The following is a 9,246-nucleotide window of genomic DNA, read 5'->3' on the forward strand; positions in this document are numbered from 1 at the left end:
CTTTGATAGGTTTGGATAAAAAAAGCTTTTTGCAACCAGGGTACGTGTGCCAGAAAAATCAACAAAGACTGAGATCAGGATTAATTCTCCTGTAGAGAATCAGAAGAGTTCATCCCTTACTTTTATTTTTCCAAGAAATTCTAAATTATAGACCTTCAGAGAATCTGCTGCTGCAGTTGAACAGCAGTGCATGTGGGCAGATACTGCCCTGGAGCTTCCTCTCTCCTGATAATTCTTCTCCTGACCACTCCTGCTCTGTATATCCCAGTAGCTCCTGCCTTTCCTACTCACCTGCTTTTCCTATCGGACAATTTACTTGCAACAACCAGAATCTCTAAAGAAGCCTGGATTATTTTAGAGGTGGCTTAGACACACAAGAATACAGGTAATAACTGGGAGCCAGCGGCTATTGGGCTGAATGTGAACGCTCCCCTAACAGCAAAGAGGGATTTCTTCATAGCTCAAAATACAGAAGCTTGTACCATTTTATTGGTGCGGTAGAAGACAAAGAGCGGAAAGACTGATCTGATGTATTCACTTGACTGTGACTACACGACTGATTTCTGAACTCTTATCTCCTGTCACTTCTAGTCCTACACGGCCACAAAGTTGTGGAAGTTGCAAAATTGTCATAGGCTACATTTCCAGAATCTCAGATATTTTATGATGTTATCTTTTTGAATCATACATTATATTATTTATTCTGGGCGCCTACTTGGTTTTTAACCAACCAGTAAGGAACAAAGGTCTTTAGCTCCTGAACCTTTTATCTGAATTAAGCTTCAAAACAACCAGTAAATACCAGTTTCAGATGCAGATGCAACAGAGAATGAGGAAGGATATAGCTTTGGGGAAAGATTTATTTTTCAAGTTATATTGGACATTAGTGGTCCTAACTGATATTTTTCTGCTATCAGCCACAGCAGTAAATATCAGCATGAGAATTAGTACTAGACTAATAAGCAAAAGAATCCATTTCTGAGTAAGGACCTCAAGACTCACAGGACGGAGGTAGAAGAATCAGAATGTGAGTAGCAAAAGGAAAAAGAGAGATTTGAGTTTTGAAAATAAGCTGAGTTAAAGTTAGAAATAAATTTAACACGCAACAGTATAAACAAGATGGGAGATTCCATAGGATGTTGAATCCAATTAATGTATTGTGACAATATAAGTGACAAATACAGCATTTTCAGGTATGTATCAGCATTTTGTTTTCAGTGGGAAACTGGACACAGTTATACCTTAAGGAAAAACTCATCTTCACTTTCCAACTGAAAAACCTCTTGTTGGCTTAGGGCCTTTTGCAGGCAGAGGGAGTTAGTTACTTTTACTCAGAATAAATGCATGTGGCATTTTCAGTTGTCTCTAACAAGTCTTTGGCGCCTTGACGGGACTCTTCTCTTCTCCGGATGAATGCTGAGAGTTTATCAAATCTAGTCCTAAACTTGCATTTGCCCCTCATTGCATGGAATGGCTACTTTACAGCCTTAGAGCCAACATGTGCTCACACTCCAGATAATTTAATTTATCAGGCCTCAAATTGTGGAGAAAAATACCATCTAAAAGCTTGCTACTGGAGTTAGCAAAAGATTTACTTCTTTGCTTTTGGGGTCTACAATCTAGAAATCATACTTAAAACTTAGCACTAGCAGAGAGGCATGGGACCTTTCTGCCATCCCTGTTCTGGGAGGAGACCACCTGGGCAGACTGGCAGAGCAGTACTGCCTGAAACTGCTGCAGCAGAAGCAACCAAAGCTCATCAGCCAAAGGCCTTATTTACCTGAACACTCCTGCTGTAATTAACCACTGCTGCCTGCCTTGTGAGGCAGTGCTGGCTTTGAATACCTCGGGTAGACATGACGGAGCAGTGAAATCACCGTTTGGAGGAAGGGAATCCCCAGTACTTTAGGCATACTTGCCTGTAATTGCAAAGACTCATTAATGCGCAGCCAGCGCAGGAATCTGGATGCACAAAAAGAACTACAGAACGGGTTCCCTTCTGGCTACCCAAAACTACGTACATTGCTGAGTCACACCATCCTCCAGCTGGTGATTATGGTTTTCCTCGCTATTTCCTGCCATATTAGAGCAATCCAGCAAGGGGCCATGAGAGAAGACCTCTGGTTTATGAGTAATTCAGTGCTGTGCATAACCTAATGACATCCCTTTAAACTCCTTGTTATTGTTGGAGAGCATATGGGCTTTTTGTAAGAGCAGCTGCTGCCCTCCTAGAGGGTAAGACAACCCTCAAGGCAACCCTCACAGGAAATAGGACTTTGGAGGTCGTCCAGCCTATGCCCCTGTTCTTCTGAGCCTTTTCAGAGAGCTGCTTGCCTAAACTCAACCTGGGTGCCTTTCAGTTCTGCAAAATGTAATAAAACACGTATAAGTATTTGCATGGATTGAAGAGAGACTTTGATAGAAGTTTTTCTGAACTGTCTTGTTTGATTAAAGCTGAACTTGCAATGTAGGATCTGGGACACGCAATGCAGAAAGGGGACTGTCCCTATTGCAGGAGAGAGCCCCATGTGAAAAGCCTGCTTTTATATGGTTTAGAAGAAAAAAAAATCCCAACTTCTTGGAAAGATAATTATTAACTCATACAGTTTTGAAGTTTTGTTTACTATCTTGCACAAATACTGACTTCTCAGAATTTGTCATACGAAGGATATATATAAATAACTTCTTAGGAGTTGAAAAAGAGCGTCTAGTTTACGTATAATGAGCTAATTGTAGTTTTCTTTTTAAAATACAAAGGTAGAGCTTATTCATTTATGCTAATCTGAGTCCAAAAATTGTGCCTCCTCAGTTCAAGTCTCTGTATTAGAACAGGCAGTTTTCTCAGTCCTCCTCTTAAAAATTGAAGGCAATCTAGATTTTAATTTTCTGGTTTTCCCCAAAAGGAGTTTTTATAATGCCATTTTTTTTCCTGTGGACAAAAGTATTAGGAAAACGAACTAGGAAAAAGTAAGCAACTGCCTTGGTTTTATCAAAATACACCTACTCTTCCGGGTGGAACTAACTCAACTAACTGGGGAAGAAAGATGGAAATATTGGCAAATGAAATGAAAACCACTCTTATACTGAAAAAAAATTGCCCCAAATGTAATTTTTTAAAAAAAACACAAAACATGTAATCACTCTCCACAGAAAGTTCTGGTCTGATGAACATGCCACATATTTTTAAGTGAAAATACAAATAATGTATAATTTCTAGAACCTGAAGTACCAGTTAGGAACTTTAGGCCATATATCCTGTTTTTTCACAGTTTAATGTATGAAAAAACCCAAATTCCTCAGACTCTGCTGCCATCACGTGGCCATCTACCATCTCTCATTAACGCTAAAACACACCTATCCTGTTAACTGTTGCATTGTATTTCCACTGATTTACCAGATTCATTATCCATAACACAATCCAATTTCTTTCTCAGTTTTCAGAGATGTCATGAATAATCGGCATTGATTTTTTTCCTAGTTTCTGCAGATTAAAATATTTTTTAATGCCAGACAAGGAGCACGCTGTCATGCAACACAGATTGAATTGCTTTGGTGGGTTTGGTTTTTACTGTGCTACTGGCATCCTCTACGAAACTGTTAATTAGAACACATATATTAACACACAGTGTCCACGCCGCTCTTTCTTTCCCTAAGGAAAGGAGTTCTATCTGCTACTTCTTTTCTAGGAAGGAAAAACAGCTGAGCAAAGAATAGATTATAAATATGTCGATTCATTTTCCTGATATGAAAGAGAACTAATCCCATGGAGATCTGCTAAAAAGAAGGAATTTTTTCTGTACCTGGCTAAAAACCCTCAACATGTTGAAAAAAGCATTTTAGGATAAAGAAGATTATCTTTCCCTAGCAGGAGCATCCTGGAATCTTCTCCCTTTGTTAAGGTTTTAAATTTTACTAGGCTGAACTATTTTGAGTGGAGAGAAAACAACATAGCCATGAAGTTATGCTTGAGGTTTAAGTATTCAAAGACAAAATAAATTAAGTAAAAATTCTGTAGCAATCTAGGGCATACACATCATAATACCAGGTACTCGTGTTTGCACATCTGTACAAATTCTCCTACTTCAGCATACCTCAGAGGATTAAAGAATGTATACTCACCTGATAATTCCAAATGTTTAGCCACATATTAATGTTTTATTCATAGATGACTTTTAAATTAGATGATGGATTGGAAGGAAGGATTCATTTCTTCCTGGTATTAAATTTCCTGATTGTAAAGATTGTAAAGGAACTACTTACTTGAAATTCTCAGATGTAGTCAGAACCAGCCGGTTCGTATTTTTAGACTGATAGGAAAATAAACTGTCTACATGGGTCATCAAGATATTTTAAGAATGTTCCTAATTTATGTGCATGATAATTTTTGTTGTGATCAATGGGACTAATCCTGTGCTTACAGTCAAGTACAGGTATTTCTTGTATTACAAAGGCATCCCATACAGGCTAAGTAATGCCTGAAAGATGATTTAAGCACTGAATAATACCTATGTCTAATTTTAATAATCTGTAGTAATCTGTTACTACTAATGAAGTAGTAACAAACATTTAATAACTCAAGCAGAATCTAAACGTTGTCTGTTTTGTCATAAGAAAACAGTCCCAGGCACAACATTATGTAATCCTGAATTCTAAGATTTCCAGTACATTCTGATAGACTGGTTGAAATCTGTATTTATTAAAAACACAGCTAGAAATTTTCAAAAATAACAAAAAGAATCTGTTGCTAAACTAGGCTATATGCTTAAAAATTAAAAATGTAAACATTTTTAATATACATCTCATTTAAGATTACGTCTAATGCTTACAAATATTTTTCACTATTAACATGCTAAAGAGAATCTAAGAAATTGCCTAAACAAAAGAGATTCATTGGACATATTTCTTACTCCACTGAATTCAGCCGGAGCCATACTGTTGATGTAAGTAGAACAGGAATTTACCAAACGTATATGGAAGTTGTTGGGTGGTGGGCTAAAGCATTCTAAAATGCTTTGGGTTTGTGTTTGAAATACAAGATGCAAATTTTTATTCACCTTTAAATGTTTATAAAGGAAATAACAATGAAAATGTTTCATGTTAAACCACAATAAAGATTCCTGGGAGCCAGGAGGAAGCTTAACCTAGATTCGACATTCATCTCTACTATACTCTTAACGAAAATTCTTCAAGTTCTGTAGCAGCCTCTGATAACATTTTAAATGAAAAAATTAATTTAAGAGAAGTGTCCTCAATGTATTTGCTTGCTTTCAATTTATTTTATACTTCACTCTCTCATATTTCCATACTGGAAAGAGTCCGGCGAAGGGCAATGAGGATGATTCAAGGATTGGAGCATCTCCCTTATGAAGAAAGGCTGAGAGAGCTGGGACTCTTTAGCCTGGAGAAGAGAAGGCTGAGGGGAGACCTTATCAATGCTTATAAGTATCTAAAGGGTGGGTTGAAGGAGGAGGGAGCCAGACTCTTTTCAGTGGTTGCCAGTGAGAGGACGAGGGGCAACCGGCACTAGCTGGAACATAGGAGGTTCCACTCAAATATGAGAAGAAACTTCTTCACAGTGAGGGTGACAGAGCACTGGAACAGGCTGCCCAGGGAGGTTGTGGAGTCCCCTTCTCTGGAGATTTTCAAGACCCGCCTGGATGCAGTCCTGAGTAACATGCTCTGACATGCTCTGGGCAATCCTGCTTCGGCAGGGGAGTTGGACTAGATGATCTTTATGGTCCCTTCCAACTCTAAAAAAAATTCAGTGAAATATTCTCTGCTTTCAGCATGCTGTGGATTGTCATCTTTAGTTTCTGAACAAAACAATCAATTTTAAGTTAATTCACGTCTGAGAATTATACTCAGCTATATATCACAGAGTCCTAACCTTTTTTTTTAACTCTTCTGTGACCATTTTAAATGACAGAAAACAAAGTTTCATCACCATTATTTAACATGATGATGAGTCAAATTGGTCTGATGCTCTACTAACCACGATTTTGTTTGCCAGCTGTATTCAAATGCAGGGAATTGGCTTCATGTAGACTAAATCCTGCAAGAGTCATTCCAAGGGAGACTAATGCTGGGCAGTCTCTGTGTTGCAGCAGCCGTTGAAGGCATCTTCAATTGAGGGAAACAATACTAGATGATGTGGTTGCATTTGTGATCAGGATACCTGCCACACGTGCTGAACTGAAATACATTTTAATTGAAGGAAACATAGTTAAAGAAAGATAAATCAAATTATACAAAACAGTCCTTGTGAATCGTATGTTCCTTCCAACTTTACCACTGGGAAGGGCTGAGAAATACTTCATGAGGGAGTGAAGAGAAGAAGCATGGAAGAGAAAGATGTGGATGCCTGGGAATATGGAGATAGCATTATCTATGATGGAGATGCTATTATGAGTAGCAAAGCTCAAGAAAGGGACAAACAGAAGCAGCTATTCCTGATGCCACAATCATTCATTTTTTCATGAGCACCAAGAGTACAACATAACACAGCCTGGCCTTTTCCTCTGAAATTTGAAGAGCCTCCAACACAGAACATTTACGTTGACTTCATTAACTCCCTACTTCATTCACACTTTAAGGAAAGAAAAATCTATAATATGCATGAGGAAGGCTTGAGAAATGCTGACTTGAATTTTTCAAATGCACTTTTTTCCTCCCATTCCCCTGCCGATAATAAATATCAAGAACAGTGAGCGCCCTCTTCCCTGTGTTGATGGAAAACTTCTCAGATGGTTTATATGTGGACTCAGAGCTTTTTAACTATTCCCAAGATAGGTCAGGCTGACATAAAGATATTTTTCCTATTTTGTTAGATGAATGCTAAAGTTAAACAAATGTTAAAAGGATATAAACAAACAGAACCTCGAATTTAAAACTCTGAGGTTAAAAGTCACTCTGCCCCTCCTCAGAGATGCTGCAGCGCCTATTGAAATCAATTCTGGGACCAGCTTGCAACTGTCCACTGGAAAGTCAGTCCCCCTCAAACCCGAAATAATCACAGAACCACCTCCCCTAACAAAAAATAAAATAAAGACAGCACAGCACTAGTGTAGCCTCCTAGTTAAAAATGTAAATCAAGCTGTGACTAACCTATTGCTTCTGTGAATTATTATCTATTGCTTAAGCAAAATAAATTGGGAGACAATACAAAAGAACAATCCTGTGCCCTTTCGTTTCTGCCTAATCTATAATCCATTAGAACTGGGTTGATGCAATCACTTTATGAAGCACTTAGAGCGCAGAGAGCATAGTGCAAATAGCAAGTCTCTCTGGGAATGTTGGACTGTCTTCCTCTGGAAAAAAATGCGGTAAGAGTTCAAAACACCATAGTGACCACCTTGTTTTCTTCCCACACACACAATCTGCAATCACTAAATCGCTTTGAAGTTGTTGTAATATGAGCAGAATACAGCCTTTTCTTTTTCAGCTCTGCAAAATGTGTTGTAGGCCAAAGGATAACCTTTTAAAGACTGTAAAAAAAACCTCCACTGAAACTGGAGGATCTGATGGGGATTGCTTAAAATAGAAGGACGTTATTATTGCTATTGAGAGTGTAGCAACATGCTTACACAGAAACAAAACCTTCAGCCCTTCTCAGTACATGTAATTTGTTTCAGTTTGCCTATGGCACGTCATATATGCCTGACATCACTAATAGTCCTGTGAGTAATCAATGCAGGGTAGTGGTCAAAGACCAGACCAACCTCATCAACCTTTGTCTCTGGATCTTGTTTCGTGGATTCAGTCTCCCTGGATTGTTGATCGAGTCATTAAACTGCCGGTTCTGTATGCCTCAGAAGGGTTTCTCTAACTATCAACAGCCAAGCCTTCCGCTTTTCAGTCAAACGTGTGTATATGCATTTATAAGCCTTTCTAGCGCCATGGACACACGCTGTGTCTTCTTTCTCAGCCATTTGGGATTTTTCTTTTCTTTAGTTTTTGGGTGGTTCAAGGACTCTTCACCTTAATGGGGATAGGACTTGAAGGTAGGAGAACAGCCTGCTGCAAGCAACAATCTGCTTCCTTCTTCTTAAGTAGCAGTTTCTTCTGCATCCTAAAGCCTAGACCACAGTTCAGCCAAATAAGCGCCTCCGAACTTTCCTAAATTCACGTTGTTGATGAAGCCCACGTGTTTTCAGAAGTAAGCTATCTACTCCAGCTGCTCACACTGGAGTGTTTCTTCATGATAAATCCTTTCATCTGGGGTGTACAACACACATTCCCACCAAGTCAGCACCAAGGCCTGGGTACGGCTGTTCTCCGTAAGCAGAAGCAAAGGAAGCGCGATGTTGATGACTATAGGTTTTCCCACCCATTCAGTTTCCTTTTTCTGTAACAGCTGCAGGGAAAAGAAACAAACCCCAGACCCTTCCTAGCCTCTACTTACCAATTCCCACACTTTTTTCAACGGTTGCAGTAGCTCTGCCCCCGTGTCTCTGGAAGCTTTGGACAGCTGACTGGATAGGAAGAACAGGTATTTTTAAATTTCTTCAGAACTTTGCAATACACTTATTAATTTACCTTTCTTAATATAATATCAATTAATTACTTTGCATACTTTTATTATTCTGATTTTTTAATTGAAGGTTCTTAAAATTGTACAAACTGCTTTTACTTGAGAAGAAGAAGGTGTTAAGTAGAAGATTTCTGCTTGTCAGACTGAATGGTAAAGCATGCTTGACATTTCCAAATCCCAAACTAGCAATGCAATCAAAAAAAAACCCATTTGATTGCAAAGTCTTTAGATGTTACAATGGGTTTTCACGATCGTTGTCAAAGCAGGACTGGAATCCACTGTTGCTGCACCAAAGCAGAGTGTTTGATCACACAGTACAAACACGGTAGCACTTTTCTTTACAGCAAGGAGAGCTAAAGTCCCTTTCAGTATATTTCTAAGTTAAGCTGTGGCCCAATATTCAAGAGCTTGGCACCACTATTTCATGGTTAACAAGAAATAGTTGGGCCCAGATTCTTTATGTCAGAGCAGAACCTCTTTGGTAAGATCTGTTTGAGTAAGGAGAAGCAATTGAAATAGGCCACATCTCATTTTCTGCTCTTACACTCTTTTTATTTTTTATTTTTTTTTTTAGTTATGGTTCCAAATTCAATTACATTTTAAAATTTAGATATAGCAAGAAAACGCAGATAAGGTAAGAAGTGAAGAGTTTCACCAAGGAAAGTCTGTCTTCTCTTGCCAGGCCATAGAGCTGAAGCATAAATTAAGAAGGAAAG

This window comes from Numenius arquata, chromosome 4, assembly GCF_964106895.1.
Source record: "Numenius arquata chromosome 4, bNumArq3.hap1.1, whole genome shotgun sequence".
NCBI lineage: Eukaryota > Metazoa > Chordata > Aves > Charadriiformes > Scolopacidae > Numenius > Numenius arquata.